General features: G+C 46.1%; 2 long non-coding RNA genes across 2 annotated transcripts in view; one reads left to right on the top strand and one right to left on the bottom strand.

Moving 5' to 3' along the window:
* The window catches only part of LOC144284699 (uncharacterized), a 155,479-nt gene that overhangs the window by 118,562 nt on the left and 14,016 nt on the right, over nucleotides 1-22,901 (bottom strand). The window lies entirely within an intron of this gene.
* LOC144284037 (uncharacterized) lies at nucleotides 7,674-10,554 on the top strand. Its single transcript, XR_013352512.1, has 3 exons — nucleotides 7,674-7,849; nucleotides 7,953-9,012; nucleotides 9,499-10,554. It is a non-coding gene; the product is annotated as an uncharacterized LOC144284037 (long non-coding RNA).

The raw sequence follows: 22,901 nt of genomic DNA on the forward strand, positions 1-22,901 counted from the left end.
AGCCCTCAGAAAACACCCTTTCCCTGCAGCTGCATTTGGCTCTCCACAGCTGGCAGGCCCCTGGCCCCCCACACACTGCCTGGCAAAGAGCTGGCTCTTGTTCTATAATCGGCTGAGTTGGAAGCAGGAGACCTGTCCCCAGCCCTGACCTGGACCCGCGTCTGGCAGACCTGCATCCAGAGGTGGTTAAGGGAACAAAGCAAGGATACAGGCCATGCACAGACAGCTCAGCTGCACTGCAGAAGCTTCTGGACTGAGGGCCTGACTGCCCACTGACCCCAGCCTCCGCCAGATGCCCTCCACCACAGCAGCCCCCCACTTCCAGCTCAGGTGGCTGGCTGCCCCACCCCCACCCCCCTGCCTGCCAGTGGTAAGGTGACAAGCCCAGTTCTGCCACCGAGACCCATCCAGCCCCTCCTCTGTGAGCAGTGCCTTTGTGCGTCTGCACAGCTGAACCCTCCCTGAAGGCCTCTTCCCCACCAGGAGCCGCTGACCTAGGACGGCACAAAATGTGTGCTGGCTCAACAGATGGTGATCCTCATGATGAATACAGCCTAAATCAGGGCCCTCTGGAAGGAAGTGGAAGCAGAAATGAACGGGGCAGGATGTGGGGCGACTGTGGCTCCTCCTGGTTTCCCAAGGACAGTCCCACTGACAGCTTAACCCTCGATAATCCAGCATGATCAGCAATCAAGAGCAGCCGCTAGCCCTCTCAGAGGTGTCCTGGTTTGGACAGGAAAGTTCAACGGGGAGAAGAGAGAAGCAGCCCTGCCAGGAGCCGGCCCAGTGGCCCAAGAACGTGGCAGGAAAACGACACCCCGTGCGAGCAGCCTGAGGCATGGAGAGAGAACAGGAGCGCCCGTTAGTCTGTCGAACACACACGCAACGTGGACCAAGCGCCCCTCCAGCCTGGCTATGAGGTCAGACTTGCTGAGTTTCCCAACAAGTGAAGACTGTCCACCTGGGGCCGGTCTCTCTCCAGATAGGATGCATCAGGCTTCCCACCCAGACCACCACGCCCACTTGCTCCCATAACATCCACTGCGAAGCCTCACCTCCAGAACCCATCCCCGGCATCACCCTCACAGGCCCACACCCCAGAAGCCCCTCCCAACACCACCTTAGAGAAGTCCCTGGTTCTGCAGCCAAGCTGCGTTCTCAAACTGGTTCCATCTGATGAGGGAGCAGAAGGCAAAGCCAAGGACCAAGCACCAGCTGAGGCCCCGCAACCTCCCTCCTCACCCCTGGAGGGGTTGGGGGTGGGATAAGTGGGACATTCAGGAAACTTCCGACCGTCCTAATTAATGTTAATCCTCTGCTAGAGGGGTAAACCACCTTAGCCTGACAACAGCCAGGCCTCCACCATCCTGAGAGTCTTCTGTAACAGATGAAAGTCCTTTTGGAAGCTCCCTGCATCGTTTCTCCCCCAAACACCAGGTATATAATCAGCCACTCTTTGAGACCCCGGCGCAGCTCTCTCTGCCCACTGGTCCTGTCCCCCGGCTTTAATAAAACCACCTTTTTATACCAAAGATGTCCCAAGAATTCTTTCCTGGCCATGGGCTCCGGACCCCACCAAACACACTACTCCAGAAATGACATCACTGTGAGCTGGACCTAGCTTCCTGGCTCAGGCTGCAGGGCATGGGCAGCCCACTCCAACCTGGCAGCAGAGAACCCAGGTGGGCTTTTCAGCTTCGACAGACCCCTGGCCTCAGAAACAGCCAAGGCTGGTCCCAAGAACTCCAAAATCAGGCCTGCTCAAGTACGTGGCCATCGGCCTACAGGTTTCCTTCCGGTCTAGACCCTCATTCCCCAGACAGGCACACCTGAGCCTCACTCACATCCCTGTACCCACTGCAGCTCTGGAAGGGAAGACCTCCAGCAGATGGTCAGATCCCACAAAACACCCAGAGGTGCTCGGCCGATTCCACCCATGTGCAGCATCAAGCAAACTTGGTTTGTGATGATAAGTGTTAAATAATACTCTTCACTCACAATGGCGTTGCGGCCATTAGATCTCTAAGACCAGCAAGACGCTGATCGTTTCTGGGGGGTGTAGAGTCCCTGCAGCCGAATCATTACATTTTCCAAAATACTTAACATAATTAAGCTTCATTGAGAGAGTAGCTCCGTTGTCTGCTGGGGATCATTTGTGACTCACTGTAAAGCTAGAAAACTGAAGGTTTGTATTTTTGTTTTCCAAATTATTTTGATCTATACCAGGTGGTCAATGTAACTAAATAATCTGGGTTTTTTTTCTTTTTTTTAGCCCCAGGCATTGAAGTTGCTCATCTCTGTGCATGTTTAATGATGGCTGGGACCCAACTGAGGACCTCTGCCTAATTAGGGATGACCATCTCCTGCAAGGGACTGGGAGGAGGTAAAGCAACCATGGTCCTGGTAGGGTTTCTGTCGCTGTGCTTCAGGTGGGGAAGGTGGCTGTCTCCCTGGCCTCTAGGGCTCTCCCCTCCCCCTGGCCCTCCAGCCCACCTCGGTCTCCACAGCCCTCTGGGGACCCTTGCTCATCTGGTGCCATGCCCACGGTCTCCCCTCCCCACCGCCCTGCACTCCCACCAGGAGGGGTCTCCCTCCTCCCAGACAACTGACCTTGAGGACCTGGATCCATTCTTCTTGTCTCTGGCTCCCCCCCACCAGAAGCAAGGCCCCAGGCACTGTCCCCGACTTGGAGCAGAGGACATGGAGGTGATCACAGGCACAGCCTCAAGAAGGAAGAACTTTCAATGAGGACAGGACAGGAAAGAGAAATGGAGGTAGGAAAGGAAAAGGATGGGGAAGGCAGGAGAGCAGATGAAGGAGAGAGGGCGCCTTGAGGCCTGCCACTGACCTCCTCAGGACCGTCCCAGGGGGTCCCTGGAGCCCCTCTCATACCCACCCCAGGAGAGGCGAGCGATTAGGAAGGCAGATGCCAGCAAGGCCTCTGACTCCCTGTGACTGAGGGGGTGGGGGTGGCACATGCCGTCCATGCAAGACAGGCACCAAGTGCACAGGGCTCCAGAAGGACTCGGAGGCTGGTACAGGTGCAACACACCTCCCGTGGTCCCTTCCATGTGTAGTTTGGGATACGGGAAGAGGAGAAACACAGTGAGGTTTACACACATTACTCAGACCATCAGAAGTCCCATTAGCACAAAGAGAATGTCAGGAACCATCTAGTCCAAACCTTTTACATGATAAATAAAAACATAAAGATGGGCACCTGAGTGGCTCAGTCCATTAAGTGTCTGACTCTTGATTTCAGCTCAGGTTGTGATCTTAGGGTTGTGAGATAGAGCCCCTCATTGGGCTCCACACTCAGCAGGGAAGTTTGCTTGAGAGTCTCTCCCTCTGCCCCTCCCCACCTCTCTCTTAAATAAATAAATAAAAAGCATAAAGAATGATACGTAGGAAGGTCAAAGCCATCCAAAGTCATCCATTAGAAACATGCAGTTAGGAGGATCCCTGGATGGCTCAGCGATTTAGCGCCTGCCTTTGGCCCAGGGGGCGATCCTGGAGTCCCGGGATTGAGTCCCACGTCGGGCTCCTGGCATGGAGCCTGCTTTTCCCTCTGCCTGTGTCTCTGCCTCTCTTTTCTGTGTGTCTATCATGAATAAATAAATAAATAATCTTAAAAAAAAAAAAAAAAGAAAGAAAGATGCAGTTAGGAACCCAGATCTCCCGATACCCACCTCAGAGCAGGCCTTCCTTAGAACTTTATTCCATTTTCGTACATGCTATATTTTGGATGATTTAAGTCCATCAGGATACTAAAATTATTTCCATTAGGAAAAATTCCTACACAATTCCCTATCCTAGCAGATGAGGCCCCATTCCCCAAATTAAAATTTACTTTCTTCCAAATATGAAACCATGATAAGTAAATAAACAGAAATACATTTTTTATAGTTATCTTGCTCTCTGGTTCCTTGGTTAATTTGTTGTTATCTCAGCCCTGTGGTGGTTTTTATACTGCGTGATTTTGACCTATGAAAATGACTATATTCTCTCCAAAAAATGAAGAAACACATATGAGCATATCTTATGTGGCAGCCATTGAGGTAGGTATTACGGATTTTCCCATTAGGCTCCAAGGACCTGGACAGATAAAATGCAAATTATTTTTACAAACGTTAATCAACACATGCATACTGGCTGCCTGCAAGTCTGGGAAGACAGAGATGGATCACGAGGTTGGAGGCCGTGAGGGCAATGGTGAGCCGTGGAGATGCTCACGTGCCCTACCTCTGTGCACATGGGCAGCATCCTTTCTTCCTTCCTTAGAAACTTGCAGTGTCAGAGCAACACACTTCACACAAGCTACTGGCCAAGCAACAGAGCCACCAGACCAAGTGGAAGCCCCATCCAGAAGTCTATTCCCTCTCATTATCTGGGGGAAGCTTTACCATCCTGTCCACTCCCAACCCTCTGGGGACCCAGTGACATGTCTGCCTGCAAGGCCTGGGGAAGGTATCAGAAGCTAGCTCAGCTCACTGCTGAGCATCTGTCATGAGACCAGGTGAATTAGAGGTATCTGGTTCCTGCAGGGCATGCTCTCCCCACTCCAACAGGATAATCGAATTAAGGAGAGTTAAATGAAAGCATCCACCGTGAAGAAATGCAACCACACTCACGACGGAAACATGCTGAGCAAGGATCACACAGTCTAAAAACCATGGAAATGCTGAGATAAGACAGGTTAACCAAGGAATCATAATGCAAGTTATCTTGATTTTTTTCATTTATTTTATGTTTGTGTTTGAGAGTGAATGAATTTTAGACTGGATTGTGAAGTGATCTGGTGAGGCAGGGGTCGTCTAATATTTGAGTCAAAAGAAACAGTAGGAGGTGGTGAAGCCCTCGGAGACCCCACAGCAGGTCTGGAGCACAGGGTGCTGTTGTCAGAACCCAGAGGACTGAAGCTGGAGCTGCAGGAGAGGACCCTCCCACCCCCAAGAAGAGCTGTGGTCTTCAGCAGGGGAACAAAATCACTGCTTATCAGCAACTCCGGGCAGAGAGAGACAGTGACAGAGATAGATGGGGAGAGCCCATTCTTGCTTCCGTGTCTCCCACTGTCTGTCCACACCTAATCAGAACCCAGAAAGCCAGGGAGCCTGTTCCCTGCAAACCACAAAGGTCAACATCCCAGACCCAAGGCAGTGAGGGGGCAGGGGCAGTCCAGGAGAATGCCCAGCACAGTGTTTCCCAGGTTACCCAACAAAAGGGCGGGCCTAGACTTCAGGCACTCTGCTGCATGGAGAAGACATCCATCCCCATGGGGTCAGTCTAACAGATGGAAAACTTGGGGCTCAGAAGCACACACACCCAAGTTTTAATCCCGCTAGGATGTAGTGTCAGGCTCAGGAAGGTTAGCTATCTCCATACAGTGGAGTAGTAATGCTGACCTTGGAAAACCTCCACGATGATTAGATAGGAGGAACAGAAAGCATTTGATGTGCTGGTACGTGGCAGATGCTCGACAAACAGCAGCGACCACTCTACTGCTCTTTTCCTAAGACAGTACAAAGTCAAAACAGTGCTGCAGGTTACTTCTTCCTGCTTTGTGACAAACATCTGCGGTGGTAAAACAATTTCGATAGTCTGTGGAATCACTGTCTGCCAGCAAAGATTGAGAGTATTTGCAAAAGACTAGGGGAGCTGGGTTCTACTCCCAATTCTGTTGTGAATGGAGATCCTGAGTGAGTGGATTCAGCTTGCTAAAGGGATAAATCGGAGTCTCCAAAGAGGAAATATCAGAAGGAAATTATTTTTCTAAATTATACCCCCTCCACTCCTTGTGGAGCAGAAGTTCTCAACAGGGCCTGAGGTGGGGGAGAGGGTGGTGATGACCCTTGGGGGCCGTGCAGCAATGCTTGCAAACACATCTGGTTGTCACACCCTGGGAAGAGAAGGTGCTACTGGCATCTAATGGGTGGAGGCCAGGAACACTGCTCAGCATCCTGCAGTGTGTGGAAAGCCCTATAACAAAGAATTATCCAGCCAACAATGTCAACAGTTCTCAGGTGAGCCATGTGACAAGAGATGGTGAGAAGGATGTGAAGAAAAATACCAGAAAGCTTGGCCAGAAGAGGTAGAATAAACACCCTCACCAGAGTCGAGCCATGGGGGCAGTGGAGTGGTGAACAGAAGAGGCTGGGAAAGGTGGAAACCAAAGTGGACTCATCCCTTCTCCAACTGCTCTCTTTCTCCATTTTCATCAAAAGTTCCATGAAATCCTCCAGGAGAGAAGTAGAGCTGTGGGAAAGTTTGCTTCTACTTCCTCTCCTGAATCCATGGCCTTCCCCACAGGTCACAGGAATATTGGGATAGTCTCCTAAACATTATGTAGATATTAGTATTAGGATGAGAAGAAACTGTTCAAATAGTATTCTTTTTGAAGCTCTGTGACCTCCAGGGAGACATTCAGTATCCACGTGGAGAGCCACAGCTGTGAGTTGTATGGATTTCCTGTAACAATTTGGTGACTCATAACAACAGTGTGGTTCAAACTGGCTTAAAGCATAAAGAGCATTTTACTGGTTACTCCAGTTGGAAAGTGCACAGGCATGTCTTGAGCCAGTGGTTCAACGGTGGCCTCAAACATCTCTCTACTCTGCCCTCATGTAATGCCGGCTTACCTCCTGGTCACAAAATGACTCTTAGTAGTTCCCAAGGGTAGGAGCTAGAAGTGACTCTAACTCATATCCCAGAAAAGTCTTTGAGGCTTACTCTGATCATTGCCTTAGGTCATCTGCCCATCCTGAATCAATCCCTGTGGCCAACAGAACAAGATTAATTGAAGAATAGTTGAGCCCATACCAAGCACAGGGTGGATGATGGTGCAAAGAGTGGTTTCTCGAACCATCTAGGGTATTATCCCATATGATTATTCCCAGGAAGGAAGGGAACAGATGCTGAGCAGCAAAAAGCAGATGAATGCCCCTCCAATCAGCTGTTATATGGGAATCCGTGTTGTTTCCTCAGTGTGGCACTCTTGGGGGGGTGCGGAGCACCGTGTCATGTAAGACATGATCCATGGCCTCAAGAAGTTCAGCGTGAACGTTATACAAGAGCTAAGAAGTTAACTAAGTGCCAGATAGGATGGCACAGGCTGCAAATGGTAGAGAGTCAGAAAAGGATGGTCTGGCTCCCAAGAGGAGATTGCAGTTGGCCTCAAAAGTGGGATTTGTATGGAATGCATGAAGGATAAGAAGTGAATGGGGACCAGAGACTTGTCAGCCTGGAGCAGAGAGAGAGAGAGAGAGAGAGAAACCCCGATCCCTAGATTGATTTCTCCTACTGAGTACCTGGCTTCTACCACGCACAGTGACCGTGCCTTCTTATTTATTTTGACAAGCTCATTTAATTTGAGCAGAGAGGACATCTCATTGAAATGGAAAAGATTTGGGTAGTCAATCCCTTTACCAGTTTTTCCTTCCAGGAGAAGCATTCTACCTATCACTTCCCTTCCTCAAAGCCATTAGTCAATCAGCAAGAAAGGGCACCAGTGCTTTTGCTGTGTAGGCTGGTGACAAATGAGGGCATTAATTTCTGTGAGCAGGCACTTTGGGCTGTCATTTGCCTAACTAGCAGCAGACAAACACCATGTCATAAATGATGTCTCTGAGATCACAGTAGCCTTTTATGGAAGAGAACATAGAGAGATTGGAAATGTTAAGCCTGCAGGATTACTTCTCTATGAACCCCCAGACCGATGCAGGCATGGGACAACAGACCCTTCCCAGTTATTCTCCTTAGTATGAAGGTCAACCACAATTATGTCTTACATGGATCACACAAACCTCCTTCCTCCAACTCCAGAGCATGTGGTAGCTCCCTGCCCTGTTGGAAGGTGGGCAGGTTTCAGAGGAGACTCAAGGTCTCTACAGGCTGACTTTAGCTCTGAACTTCAAATTCTCCACTAACCAACCGATGCTCCTCTGTTCCTTCCTCAGGTCCAGCTGGCTCACTCTTGCCACCTGTGAAGACCATCTGCAAATCCAAATAGTGTAATGCAGGAAACACTGACCCATGAAGAGTGAGAATGGGTGTAGACCTGGCGGTGATGGCAGTACCAAAATGGGTGCTTTCCTTGGAATTCTTGGGTGAAAACTTAGCAGATAAATATTAATAGCTTCCTAAATGCAGAATTTCAACAGTTTATAAAGATTGCACATGAAAGTGATCGGTCAGCTTCACATTATCTGTGGAAGAAAACTTCATAAAGCCTCCAAATGAATTTGTCAAGCTCAGTCCGTTTCCCATGAGCTCTCCTGTAGGGCAGCAGCAGGTGCTTTGACTCCTCACGTTTAATGAAGCTTTAGCCATAGCTTAGCAACCTCAGTAGACTTCCTAATTACCGCTGATCTTGGTAACACTGCCGAAAGTCACAGGGCCTAGCGGAAATACATAACACCTCCCAGTGTGGTCAGGAAACTATTCCCAGAAAAGACATTATTATTAATCCTTGTGGTGGCAAGAAACCTTGGAAGTGTCAAAAAATGCAAGAGAATGCCTGAGAACTCCACCGCCCAGCTGTTCCCCCTACCCAGGCCTCAGGAAAAGATGCCTTTCCCCTGCCAACACCCATCCTGTTGAATTGCATTCCTCCAAAAAAAGACACTGGGAGTCCTAACCCCCGGTACCTGTTTATGTGACCTTATTCAGAAACAGGGCCTTTACAGAGGTAATCGAGTTAAAATGAAGTCATTGTGGTGGGCCTGTGAGAATGGGGGGCATGTGGACCCAGAAACAGACATGCACGCAGGGAGGCCATATGAAGATGCAGGCAGATGTGGGAGTGACACACCTACAAGCCAAGGAATGGCATAGGCTGCCAGCAACTTCAGAAGCTGTTGGAGGTGTTGTGCCCAAGATTGCGAATCCGAGAAACCACCAAGGAGCGGACACTGATGCAAACACACATTTACAAGCTCGAGCTTGTGTCCAAGTATACCCGACACAGCGGAGCAGGGACACAGCGGAGCAGGGACTTGGACCCCGACGTGGGTTACAGTTGAGTTTTTATGGACTGGTCTAGGGGACCTCCAGAAGGGGTGGAGGAATTTCTCAAGTTCTGTTTACATTCTGATTTGGGCCTTTCAAGGGCATTGAGCTCTGTTCTAATATGGGGCTTCCTGCTCTTGGCTTGGGCTCTGTTCTAATATGGGGCTTTTCTAAGCTGTAAACTGTTTTCTTCCTTTAACTGAAGTAATGTAAAGTTCAGCTCTTATTCACAGGGGCCTGGGATGGCTGTACTTGTGCTAATGCTGAACTTAAAGTGGAATGGCCTTAATTTTCTCGGCCTCCACAGGAGGTGCATGGATCAGATTCTCCCTCCCAGCTCTCAGAAGGAGCTAACAGTGCTGACCCCTTGATCTCAGACTTCTAGCCTCCAGAGCTTTGAGAATATATTTTTGTTGGTTTAGCCACCTAGGTTGTGGTACTTTGTTATGGCAGCCCTAGCCAACTAATACACTCGTTCCCTACTGTGGTTCACAGGCCAAGACGAGTGGAATGGCTCTGTCTCTCTCTGACCCCCTAGGATCAACTCACTGTGGGAGAGGCCCACTCGCCAAGGAAGCAAGCGCCCCTGCCGACAGCCACAGGGCTGTCCCTTCAGTTCCAGTTGGCATGACCACAGCCCTGGCTAACAGCCTCACTGCAACCTGGTGAGTGCCTGACTGAGAACCACCCAACCAGGTCACACATGTTTGTGGTTAAAGCTGCTCAGATTGAAGTAATTTTTTTTTAAAGATTTGAGAGAGACAGAGACAGAGAGAATGTGTGTGCACATGCATGAACAGGAGGGGCAGAGGAAGAGGGAGAGAGAATCTCAAGCAGATTCCATACTGAGCATGGAGCCCAACATAGTGCTCGATCTCACGACTCTGAAATCACAACCTGAGCTGAAACCAAGAGTTGGACACTTAACCAACTGAGCCACGCAGGAGCCCCAGAGTGGAGTAATTTCTTATGCAGCAGCAATTAATATAGATGGGTATAAGGATTTCACAGACTGAAACGTTTTCATATATATTCCTCATCAACAAGCTCATTTAGAAGGCAGCACAGGATTAAGCCATTTTTATGAGGAACAGAGCAGTTCACTGAGTCAAACATTAATGTACCTGAGCACTGGGGCATGAAGATTTAACACACAGATGACCACACCAGCTATGCCGCCCCACCTCTGCAGGACCACCGCATTCAGACCCAGCTGCTAGGGGCTGGGATTGTGCTCAGGCTCGTGGAACTCCTTGCCCTCAGTCATGACCTCTCACTGACTTGTTAGTGCAGGAACCCAAAGGGTGAGCCCCCTTGCCCCAAACTGTGGGTGATCTGAAGACGTAGCCCAGCTCCACACGAAACTGCGTGAAGCCTCAGCCACAACTGCAGGGCAACCACCTTTCCCTCTGCCCAGTCCCACGGGGCCTCATCTCCCTCCCAGTGTTTCGTCAGCGCCCCTTGTCCCTTATTTTGTATTCTTGTGCTTTATTTTTTTCCAGCCAAGTTAGCTAGTGCTTTTTGTATTTATTAACTTTGCAAAGCAAGAGGGTTTCAACTTGGTAGAGAGTGCTCTACATTAAATCTCTGCTTTTAACATGAGCATTCCTCTCCATGTGCTCATTTTTGGTTGACTTTGCTGCTTATTTCCCTGGTGTTTTGAACTGATTCTTCATTTACTTTCACTGTTTTTTATTGATGTCTAGTGCTAAGAATTTCCTTCTCATCGCTGTTTAAATATATCCTTCAGATTCTGATAGGTCGTTTTCATCACTAGTATTTACAAAGTCTGCAACAGTATTCTGCATTTCCCCTTCATTCCAAGAGTTGTTTGATAACACAGTTGCAGGACAAAGGGCCATTTTCTTTTTGGATTTTATTAATAATCTCGAGCTTTATTATAGTCAAAGAGGGTTTAGTTGAAGCTGCTAAGATTGGAGTAATTTTTTTTAAAGATTTGGGAGAGAGTGTGTACACATGCATGAACAGGAGGGGCAGAGGAAGATGGAGAAGAGAATCTCAAACAGAGATTTTTGGGGACTCATGGGTGTTAACATTTACTAATATACAGTTAAGTGTGTGGATGGGCCACATCACCTTGAGAAGAAAGTGCATCCTCTATTACCAGAACATCTCATTCAACAGGACCTTGTCCTGTCATGTAGGTGCTCCGTGACCTTACTGATTTTGTCAGGGTGAGCTGTCCTGCACTGGGAGGGATGCATTGTGGTGCTCCTGTCTAGATCTCCTCGCATGTCCTGCAATTCTGCTGCATACTACCAGTCATTGGTTGGGTTCATTGCTGCAGACATAGTCGGTCCTGTTACATCTCCACCATATACTGTGCTTTCACACTTAAAAAATAACCTTGTCTGTCACATTTAATGCTTCTGGCACCAATTCTTTAGGACCAGTATTATTATCAGTACTTTGATATCAGGACTGCAACCTCATCTCTCTTACTGTTCCTACTGGCCTTGTATTCCCCCACCCATCTCTTTATTTTTATCCTTCGAAATCACTCTGTTTTAGGTGGTCTCTTGTTAGGTAATTGTTCCGTCCTCCATTATGTAACAATCTAGGAACCTTCCTATTTTAATAATTAATTCCATTGCTAATTATTGATATGACTGATACGTCCAATATTAACTTGGTCATAATGTTTTATAAGTTACGTGTTTTATGTTATTTTGCTATGTTCATTTCTCAGCCTGACATGTATGCATTGCTATTTTTTTTAAATCTTTATTCTTTTGTGTTTAGGAATATTCATATTTTTGTTGTAGTGCTGACCTTTGTACCTGTGTCCTTGTTGCTACCCTTAGTTTGCTTTACTTAATTTCTTACTATCTGACATAGCAATACAGATAGCATACATCACCTCCCATTTCCCAACAGACAATACATTCATTCACTTTCTTTCCTTTTTCCTTCTACCCTTTCCTCTTGGATTTCAGTCCCATCATTTCTGTCCCTCATGAAGTATGACAATTGCATGCCGGTCTCTTTGCCTTGTCTCCACCCTTGGGTTAGCCTTCTCTACACTCAGGCCACTGTACATTATTGTCCTTTTCTGGCAGTTTTTCTAGTGATCTCTTGTTTTGATGAAGCTCATCTACTCTGATTCCTCAAGAAGGGGTGCGTGGGCACACAACTCCCCAAGTCGTTGATGGTACAGTCTTGATGCTTCACAGTTAGATTGAAAATAAAGGTTCTTTTCATTCTTTCTTTCACTGAGTTTTCTGAAATTCTGTCACATTGTTGCTTTGCTTTTCATGTTGTGTTTTGAGAATTCTAATTACAGATTCTTTGGCTTTTATAAATTATTTAATCTTCTTAAATCTGAAAACCTTGGATTATTTTTCTTTCTCTTCCAAGCCTAAGAGTGTTACTAGGATACATCATGAAGTTATATTCCTTCTTGCTTTCCCAGCTACTCAGCGGCCCCTTGAGGACATGAATTCAGGTCTTTTATATCCATGAAGTTTTCCTAGGGTACAATTTACATGAGTTCCATTCCACTGTTTGATTTTCTACAACTATGACTTCAATTTTATGTATATTATTTCTTCTTTGCCTATATTCCCACTCAACCTCTTTCTCTTTGATCCTTTTTACTTATTTTCATGTGTTGGTTGCCTTCCTGCCTTTCTTCAGATGCCCCTACTGCATTTCATTGGAGTCAGCCTCACTTCTGAGATGGTCTTTTCCCTTCATTTCTTTCCCAAGTTCAACTCTCTGTTTTTCTTTTTTTTTTTTTTTTTTTATTTATTTATTCATGAGAGACACAGAGAGAGAGGCAGAGACACAGGCAGAGGGAGAAGCAGACTCCATGCAGGGAGCCCAACATGGGACTCAATCCCGGGATTCCAGGATCACGCCCTGGACCAAACACAGGTGCCAAACCGCTGAGCCACCAGGGCTGCCCTATTTTTGTTTTTAATTTTGATTTATAATTCAACATGGTTCTTCATATTATAAATGTCTGTTTATGAATATACTTAATTCACTTGACCACACCTTACAGTTTCCTTCTGCTTCATAATTATCTTTAGGGGGTAGTTTCAACACCTGACGTGTCAATTCTCATTTTTCACTTGTTCTGGTAACTTCCTATAGACATATTCAGTTTCACACTGTTTGGTATGCACATGCATGGTGGTTTACAAGATTCCACTATAGGGCATCGTGTCCTCTTTGTCTATAACATCGCCCAGTTTCTTTGGTGGGTGAGATCTTGATATACAGAGTGGGTGTGCACCATCTGATTTTTATAGTACTTTTGTCTTTGAAGACCTTAATTTTCCCTTTTTCTTTCTTTCAACTACCCAGTTACCAAAAGTGCCTGTCCCTTTTGTCTTTTTCTCTCCAGAAGTTAGTGCTTTTTGAAGCCTCCCACCTGCAATCACTTATTTTTAAGTTGCTTTCAATAATCAGTACTGTAGTCTAGTAACACAATTTCTCCAGTATTTTTACAAGCAGGAGAACTCTATCCTCACAATGGGATTAGAGAATAAGTTTACACCTGCTGCTCATTCCCCTCTTCTCTCTTCTGTGCAGCATTCTTGGTTTTTAAATCAGACTGCCTTTGCCTCCAACAAAGCTTTACAAAAAATAAATAAAAATAAATAAATCTGAGATGGTTTAATGAGATTTATCTTTTTAAACTTTAAAGCAACTTAGAAGTTTATGCATTGTTTTCTCATTATGCCAGCATCCTAGGTTTGTGTAGTTTTATGGGTTCTTGTTTCGTATCGTGGTGAGATGTGAATTTAGACAGCTACCACTCTCCCCAGATACCTGGAAGGGAACAAACATTTTCTGAAAGATATCTGTCATCTTGACTTAAGCTCGGAATTTGCAACTTAACTGAAAATAGGATATTTAGTGTAAAGCAGTGAATTTCAAAAGACAACAAGGAAACAAAACTAGCTTGATCAAACCTTTACAGGGATTTGATACGGATTTTTTTGTGAGACAAGGAACGGCATACTGGTTAAGAAGGAAGGCTCTGAAGTCAGATGGAAGTGAGTCTGAGTCATATCCCTGCTACATACCAGTTGTGTAGTCTCAGGTGAGGATTTTGGGTTCATTTTGCAGATGGGAAAGTTGAGGTCCAGAAAAACTAATTATAGGCCCGCCCTCAAAAGATGCTCAAAGTTGAGTGAAATAATGCATGACAAGGGCTTTAGTCAGAGTTCATGGTGTATAGCAAATGTTTATGAGGTGTTAGCCCTTATCATTAACAAAATGATGGAAGAAATTAGGAAAGAGTTCACAGATGTTAAGTGCTTAATTTGTACACTAAAATTTAAGTAACAACAGTGGGGAGAGGTTCCTGGGAGAATCAGAATGAAGCACAGATGTGGGAATAGTCCCCCCACCTGATATGTTGGCAAGAGATGTGACAGGTAGAGTTTCAGAAAAATGAGACAACCCTCTCTTCCCATCTGAAGATGTGTGTGGAAACACAGTGGTAGAAATTAGGTGGATTTGTGGACCTGATCATGGAGGCAGCTCAATTAGTTTGAGGATGTGGGGGTTCACCGAATCTAAAGTTTCTGGAGAAACTGGCCCAGATAATACAATAACATACCCTGATAAAAAACATGTCCTGTCTCTGTGTGCACCTGGAAATAGTAGGCTGACTAAAGCTAAACTCATTTCTTTACATCAGAAACACACGCTTGCATCACGAATCTTTAAAATGGGGATACAGAAAAAAAAATGGGGATACAGTCTTCAACTGTCTTTCTCAACTCTGAGAACTGCTTGTGACCCCTTAGTGTGAAAATAAAACGGAACACTCAGACCCCAGTTTGGAGAGGGAAGAACTAGAACTCAAGCCAGCCTGACATCTAGGCCTGCCCATGGATGTTGCTGGCAAGCGGACCATGGTTTCTTCACCTCAAAGAGAACAGAGATACTGAGGGGAAATGAGGCCTCGTTGCAAGTGCAGAGGTGTTTGACCTGCTGGAAGCTTCCTGCCACAGGGGGCTGCTAGCTCTTGCTCTGTTCCTGCAAGGGAAGCAGGAAGTTGCTAACTCATCTGCTGTCTGCAACTCCCTCTGGTCACTGGTCCACACAGGTGTGTATCTGATAGCTGTGTCCACACCCTCCCCACACTAGAAGCAGTTTCTCACTGTTCCCATTCCATGCTTGTGTCTTGTGCCCCCATTTCAGAAGACAGGACAACCCCCTCCATCCTTGGGACCCTGCAGGGGGGGTGAACACTCAGTCTTGTGAAACCAGATACACACCATTCTCTTATTCCTCATCTTCTATGACACTTGCACCCCCTCACCTACATGCACACCCTCCCAAGACTCCAATGCATGCTGGCTTCTGCATTTTGGGGGAGGTGTGTTCTTACTGGGTGAATCTATCATGAAACAGTCATATTCCCTCAAAGAAAAACCAAGATTATGAACATTCGAGCTTGTGTAAAATGGCAGTGGCTGCTTCAGAAATGGTCTCAAACCAAGGCTTGATAGAGGTTCGCCAGCTGATGATGGAATCTGCTATTCTCCAAGGCACAACTTTTCTGTGTCCCAAGTGGAGACGCATGCCCAGCTGGAGAGGTTCCAGCATGTTCTGCCTTAACACACAGCTCTCAAAGCCAGCGGAAGGGACTCACAGTCATCTTCCCAAAAGCCCACAGTGTCAGTCCTAACTGATACTTCTGTGGTGGCCCTGGCAATCCTGGCCAGGAAAGCCTGGATTGGAGCTATTGCAATCACCTTGTCTCTATAGGAACAGGTCTGGATTCTAGACAAATTCAGAATTCAATATAAAGGTCTAGAACATCATTAAAGCCTCTCATGAAATCTGTAGAGAATTAATCCCATCAGCCAGCCCAAGCAAGGCTGTGCTCACTCTCTTTCTTGTGTGTTACCCTATACCTGCCCAGGGTCTGGTAAGCATCCAAGGTCCCCTCCCAACTCTGTGATCAAAGACAACAGTAGAGATTTTGAAAGACCACTCATCTCTGCATCTCTATAAGTATTATGAGTTTTTAAAAGAATGGGCTTGCATTTAATGGCTGTAATCTGATGTTATGCTAAAGCAGTTCACAGTTATGTTTGCTGATAATGAACTTGGTCACCCCTTGCCATGGGAGCCATGCCTCTCAGTCCATAGAGGCCAGTGACCAATCAGCAAACAATTCTCTCGGTAACCCAGCTTAATTATTCACCAAGGTACCCTATCTGCCACAACCTCATTCTTTTTGGGGTCCTCTCACCTCCCTGTGGTTCCCCCCAGCTCATGGCACCTCAAGTACTCAAGCACTTGTGGAGGGAAGGGACCAGTCCTCATCCACCATCCACACCGATTGCTCCTGAGATGTCCCCCTGGCCCTGCCACAATGGGAGGGGGTCATCTTCAGGGAGTCTTGACCCGTCTTTCTAGATGTGCCATGCAGCCGATTCCCTTTGGGTTCCTGCTGCATCTTTTTTTTTTTTTTTTAAGATTTTATTTATTTATTCGAGAGAGAGAGAGAGAGAGAGAGAGAGAGAGGCAGGCAGAGACACAAGCAGAGGGAGAAGCAAGCTCCAGGGAGCCTGACACGGGACTCGATCCCGGGTCTCCAGGATCACGCCCTGGGCTGAAGGCAGCGCTAAGCCACTGGGCTACAGGGGCTGCCCATCCTGCTGCATCTCTAGCAGAGATTCTGACAAACAGGAGCCCCAGCTCAGCCTAGATCTCAGTCTTGGTCACTCCCTTCCACACTGCAGTTCTCATCCCTTTAGGAAATCCCATTCGTGTTTCCCCAAGATTCTCAGAGTTCGCCTCAAATTCTCCTAAGCTCCGGGCAGGATCATGGGAGTGGTGCATGGGACTTTCCTTGGGCCTCCCAAAACCCAAGCTTCCCTGGAGACCATGAAATGCTGACCTGCTACCTGCTCTCCTGGGTGGATGGATGGGGAAGCTGAGACAGAAAGCAGTGAGGCAAACACTAACATTGCAAATAGGACTCTGCTGTGTGTCAAGTACCCCAATGAAAGAAAAGAGATCTATTTCCAGATGGAGACAGCGACCAGTCACTAGGGTTGAGGTCCTTTCATGAATGAGGTGAAAAAAATTACCAGTAAAGCTTGCCATCGAAACTACCCAGGACTGTTCTTGGTGAGCCCCTGGCACTTGGCCATAATTGGGCATGGGGGCTGCCTTCCCACAGTGGTGAGGAGCAATAGGAGGATGCCCTCCTTTGCTGGGAAAAAAGAAAGTGGCCCCCATTGCAATGGTGCCATGGCATCCTAATGGCTCGGTGGTTCTGATAACAGCCGGGTCCTGACAGGTGGCTCCCACCATGGGACACTTGATGAGCCATAGTCACAGACACACAAAGTCTTCTGGGGAGATGGGAAGAGAGAACAGGAAGGAAAGGCAGGAAAGGGTACACTTATGCCTGGGTTGTAGCTGCAGGGCCTGCGAGCTCGACCTCCTCAGACAGCCCTATAGAGAGGGGAGGCAGCTGAGCTCCTATCCACATGTCGGTCGAGGACTGATCCCAGGGCATAAACTCTACAATGCCTCCAGCCTGCCCTACTCACATGCAGGTGGATGCGAGGGCACAGGGACCCTCCCCAGGCCTCTGGGGTAGGACATGGGGTAGCAGTGAGGACCATCACCACCAGGTCAATGGCAATCAGTATGCAGCCTGGTGGCTAGAACCGGGAAGAGGACAGGCACCAGAAGGGAAGAATCACAAGGGAAGGGTGGAGCTGAGGCTGCCTCTGTCCCACATAAGGGAGACAAGGTCAAGGACTCCCTAGGTACGCTCTCTGCACACACTGCCACTCCATATGCAGTCGCAATGTGTTATCTGACACACCTTCCATGCAAAGAAAATAAACAAGACATAACTTCAGCCCACATCACCAAAGTCTCACCCAACGGTCTTGTGCTGCTTATCAGATAAGAGCGTGGAGTCTGGAACCACACCGTCTCCCCTGGAGCCTGCCCTGACCTTCCTGCTCTGACCTTATGATGGCATGGTACCTCCTGTCCTTCAAGTTCTTCATCTATGGACCAGGGATGATGTAACACACAGCCATAATCCTACATCCACAATTCTGAAGCCCAAAAGCTCTGAGAAATTACTTTGGTTTTCTTTTTTTTTTTTCCAAAACTTTTTGGCAGTGTTCCTGACCTAAACTAAAATGAAGCAATTTATAGTCTAGATTTTCCCATTATGAATATTCACATATTTCTCTAGAGAAATAATAACATGCTTAATCATAGGGTGCTCCTGAGGCTATCACATTATATGTTATATGGGCACCACAGACAGCTAATCAGGAAAATAAACTGTATTCCACATCATATCGGGCCTGAGGGCTTTGGGTAAAGGAGTGCGCAGTAGTTAGCACAGACCAGGCATTCTTCTCAGCTATTTACATACACTAAGGTATTTATTTATTGCTTGAATCTGCTAACACTGGCAAATGAAATCATCACCAATACTGAAATTTTCCAGTCACACCACAAGTGACTTCCAACACTGTGGGCAGGAAAAAGCTCATGAGTTAGTCACTTGTGTCTTATTATGGTTAGAAAGCACATAACAAATTTACTATCTTTATCATCATGAAGTGTAAAGTTCAGTAGCGTTAAATACATTCACATTGCTGTACAACAAATCTCCAGAACTTTTGCATCTTGTAACACTGAAAACTCTATACCCACTAAACACTCATTCTCCCTCTCTCCCACCCCAGCCTTGGGCAGCTGTCCTGTTTTCTGCTTCTGTGAGGAATCTTTAGATTCCTCATAAAGTGGAATCACACAGTATTTTTCCTTTTGTGACTGGCTTCTTTCATTTCACATAAGGTCCTCGAGGTTCATCCTTGTCATAGGTGTCAAGATTACCTTCTTTTTAAAGCTACGTAATATTCTACTGTGTGTGGATGGACCACATTTTGCTTGTCCATTCATCTCTTGGTGGACACTTTGGGTTGCTTCCACATCTTGGTTATTATGAAAATGCTGTAACAAACATGGGCAGGCAAGTGTCTCTGAGGTCCTGATTTCAATTCTTTTGGATGAACACCCAGAAGTGGGATTGCTGAATCATGTGACAAGTCTATTTTAAATTTTTTGATGAACCTCCATACTGAGTTGCACCATCTTTCATCCCTGCTGACATGTGAGGTGACGGCTCATTGTGCTTTGGATTTGCATTTCCCTAAGGGTGAGAGATGTTGAGCATCATTTCATGTATTTATCAGCCACTGGTGTATCTTCTTTGGAGAAATATCTATTCTTGTCCCTTTGCCCAGTTTTTAATCAGGTAATTCTTCTGCTGTTGAGTTGTACAAGTTCTGTATGTATTTTGGATATGAACCCCTCATCAGATATACGAATTCCAATTATTCTCTCCCATCTCACAGGCTGCCTTTTCACTTTGTTGACTGGGGTTTTTGGTTTTGGTTTTGGGGATTTTTTGGAGACACAGAAGTTTCTAAAGTTTGATCTGCTCCCATTCATCTGTTTTTTTATTCTGTTGTCTGTAATTAAGTTAGAGGGTTTCCAAAAATCTAGAAATTGACTTGGGAAGCCAATGGCATCATGAGGAATTAGGAAGACATGAATATCATGACCACACTGAGAGGAGTCAGGGCCTGGGCCCCTCTCTAGCGATGCAGTGGGTCGTGACATTCTAGTAGCAGTGCAGAAGGCCAGCTCCACAAGAAGGGAGCCGACTGCCATCCTGATGAGAAATGTAGGCACAGAATGAGAGGCAAATGGAGAAGCAAGGAAGGCAGATGGCCACACCAGAGGGAGATCACCGTTCCGAAGGCTTGCAACCTCTTTTAAATGACTCCCTTTAGTCACTGTTGAGACCCAGGACAATAACAGGGCTCACTTAAGAGGCTACACAAGGAACACATGTGGTCAAGATTCAAGGGCAGAACAGGCTTCTGAAGGCCTAACGTCAACAAGATCACCAGGTGGTCCCCAGCACATGCTCCCTACTGATACTTTCTGCAGTTGTGAGCTGGAAGATGAGTAGAGCAGATCCACATGGGGCAGCTCGCAGGCTGAATATCCCACCAGCTCAGACAGTCTGCCCAGGGATTGGAATCAGTATGTCAGAGCTGTAGATGCACCCCCTACCATGCCCGTACTTGTGCAATTAGAGAAGAGGAACCAAAGCAATACAGAAAGTGTCCACTTGGCTGCATTTCATTTTAAAGCCTAGATCACCCTAATCAGTTTCTGTAACCATCAAGAAACACATAAGGACCTGGTGCAACATCTAGACTTACAGTTTTCAAAGCTACAACAGGTGCTTCTCCTGGATGCTCAGCGGCCAATACTGAGCTATCCAAAAGATCAGTGGAGGGGGGAGGGCAGCAGAAATAGAAATAACAAGGATCCCCTGGCATATACCAATTACAGGAACAAGAAACTTTAATGAACAATTAATCCTAATCAAGCCAGAGAACAACAAGGACATTATCCAATGTTACTGATGCTGACAACTCCTGAAGAGTAAATAATCAGCCACAACTGGAAGTGTGGCAAAGCCCAGAATGGGAGTCGTGGTCTTCTAGGCCTTAAAAGGTGCTCAAGAATAAACATCTGAGTTGAATTTCCTGGAAGTAAAAACCAGCTGTACTTCTGCGTCAGGGAGTGCGTACTTCACTGAGTAGAGGGAAGGAACAGTAAACTAAGTGGAAGTCCCACCGGTTGGAACTGGAAGGCTTGCCATGCAGGTGCATGATCTGACCTAAGATTGCACTGAACTAATCTCCTAGCACCAATCTCTAAATCAACCCACTGAAAAAACATACAGCACACACACAAATATTCAGGCACTTTTTAATCCAATTCTTAAATAGAAATATTACTCAATTCAAGCCAGCTTTCACTGTAGGCTTTAAAAAAAAATGTTTGTTTCAATTAGCAGGCATATCTGTATGGGATGTACGATTATAACGTGGCGGGGCTGATACCTGACCTCACATCTTGGGAGTTCTGACCACTTCAAAGCAAATCTTCTGAAAGATGTGCATGTGTCCCTCTAAAAGAGGTGGCACTGGGGGATCCCTGGGTGGCGCAGCGGTTTGGCGCCTGCCTTTGGCCCAGGGCGCGATCCTGGAGACCCGGGATCGAATCCCACGTCGGGCTCCCTGCATGGAGCCTGCTTCTCCCTCTGCCTGTGTCTCTGCCTCTCTCTCTCTCTCTCTCTCTCTCTCTCTCTCTCTCTGTGACTATCATGAATAAATAAATAAAAATCTAAAAAATAAAATAAAAAATAAAATAAAATAAAATAAAATAAAATAAAATAAAATAAAATAAAATAAAATAAAATAAAAGAGGTGGCACTCGGAAGGGCCACAGAGCTATTGCTGCCCCTCTCATGGTGCTGAACCCCTGGGATTAGAGGGCAAATGTGACATTTAGAAGCAGACAAAAATCATTGAGTTGTTTTAAGGCAAAATAGTATCATTCCTGATCAAAAACTAGAACTGATCTGGCTTAAACAGTTTTGCAAAAGAAAAAAAAAAAGTCTAGATTTTTTAAAGGATTAAAGCCATTTTTTGGGCCAAGTTTTGGAATCTGGCAGGCTCCCAAGAAGGACACTTTCAGAACTATCATTTATATCAATCCACAGTTCTGCTAGGCCCTCAGAAGCCCTGTTGCCTTGTGTCCTCTACACGGTGCACAAGGTCCACTGCCACAGCTTTCTGTTGGGGCAGCTTTCCTCAAATGGCCCCATGCACAGGCGTCTACCACCAGCGTCACTCCCCAACAGCAAGAGAGAGCTCATGTTTGCTAAGTCTTCTTTTCTCTGCTTCCAGTTTTTATTTGAGCAGAAAAGGAAAAAAAACCTTATTTTTAAAAAATAACTAAAATCATGTCACTCATTTCCATAAGCCCCTTATGATTTTTAAGCAGCACAGAACATCCTAGCTCCACCTAGATGAACCGAGCTGTTTTGATCTTCTGTAATTAACAGCTTAACATCTACAAGGAACGCTTACACTTGATTACAAAACTGTTCAAGCTAAGCTTCCAGGCCACACTTATACCTGGTAGCTAATTGCATTTACACTACAAGGAAGCTTTTGGTTATAACCTGGCAAAACTTGCTTTAAAAACATTTTTAAGACAAAGCTTTGAAACAAAGATGTAAGGTAGAGTCTCCCCACTAAATATAACACCTGAATATAAATAACCTCACACCTAACATTTTGTAGTTGTTGTGTTTAAGTTTGCGGCTAACAGAGTAACAAGTGTCTTCTTTAACATGCTTTGATTTATCGTTCTGCTGTGTTTCAAGCAAAACTCTGAGCAGAAGATGTTTATCATGGAGGAATGACGACAAGCAAAGGTTTACCTTGCTTGTTGTCTATTTGAGTTAGGAATATCATTATTTTCCATTAAGTGTGATGCTCTCAGCTACAGCCTGGAAGTGAATTTAGCACTCTGGGAAATCATAGGTATTTTTGGAAGCAACGAAGGCACGATTTAGTCTGTTACTAATCCAAAGCAATAAAGATACCTTGTGATAGTTTTCAGAATTCATTAGAATGGCAAAATTCTACCCAAGCTGAAACCTGCTTTCACTCATCTCACATTATTTATGGCAGGTATCTCCTCACTCCCATCCTCATCATGTGAGGCTCATATTTCTAGACAGAAGAAAACAATTCTCAACATCCAACACCTACATTCCCAATACTTAACACACAGCCTGATAGGTGCTCAACAAAAAAATGCCTTCAATGAATTAGTGCAAGGAACTGCCCTAGATACAAACACAGACAGGTGGTTGGAGGCAGAAGTGGAGATGTTGAAGGTGCAAAGCATAAAATCTGGTCCCTGCTCTCAAGAGCTTGTGATACAATTAGAGAAATAAGGCAGCCTACATGTAAATATTCGTG

Source organism: Canis aureus, chromosome 15 (genome assembly GCF_053574225.1).
Source record: "Canis aureus isolate CA01 chromosome 15, VMU_Caureus_v.1.0, whole genome shotgun sequence".
Lineage (NCBI taxonomy): Eukaryota > Metazoa > Chordata > Mammalia > Carnivora > Canidae > Canis > Canis aureus.